This window comes from Fukomys damarensis, unplaced genomic scaffold (assembly GCF_012274545.1).
Source record: "Fukomys damarensis isolate Sample0158 unplaced genomic scaffold, DMR_v1.0_HiC HiC_scaffold_31, whole genome shotgun sequence".
Lineage (NCBI taxonomy): Eukaryota > Metazoa > Chordata > Mammalia > Rodentia > Bathyergidae > Fukomys > Fukomys damarensis.
This window is the reverse complement of record NW_022900943.1, coordinates 15,468,429-15,468,788: the sequence shown is the minus strand read 5'-3', so window position 1 is coordinate 15,468,788 and position 360 is coordinate 15,468,429. Positions and strand designations below refer to the sequence as shown.

At 68.6% G+C, this 360-nt stretch overlaps 1 protein-coding gene across 5 annotated transcripts in view; it reads left to right on the top strand.

Annotated features, from left to right (window-relative positions):
* Nucleotides 1-360, top strand: part of Smarca2 (SWI/SNF related, matrix associated, actin dependent regulator of chromatin, subfamily a, member 2) — a 173,719-nt gene that overhangs the window by 1,785 nt on the left and 171,574 nt on the right. The window contains exon 1 of one of the 5 annotated variants that reach the window (XM_010640122.2): nt 7-164. The exons of the other annotated variants lie outside the window; for them this stretch is intronic. The gene's annotated coding sequence lies outside the window, so the exon portion shown is untranslated. Of the gene's footprint in view, nt 1-6; nt 165-360 lie in introns of those variants that run through there. 5 annotated transcript variants of the gene reach the window in all.

Genomic DNA, 360 nt, shown 5'->3' with positions numbered 1-360 from the left:
GTGCGGACTCCGGGGGACACCGGCGCGCTGGCCCGGGCACTCGGGCCGGTTTCCGGTACACGCGGGGAAATCGCCTCCTGCCAGTGTCTGCGCGCCCTCCCCCGCCTCCGCCGCCTGGATTGCATTATTATTTTTATCCGGGTTGCTGTTTGCTGCGGATGGTGGTGAGCGCTGGGCTGCTTGGGGGCGGGGGTGTGTGGAGGGAAGTTGGACGTGGGTCAGGCAGGAAAAAAAAAGTTTGGCAGGGCAGCTAAGTAGGGTGGAGGGATGGGAGAGGGCGGCGAGCTTGGTGCGCACGTCCCTGCGCCCCCGGGGCCGGCCCGAGGGTGTCTGCGCGGAGGGTGCTCGGCCCGCCGGGAC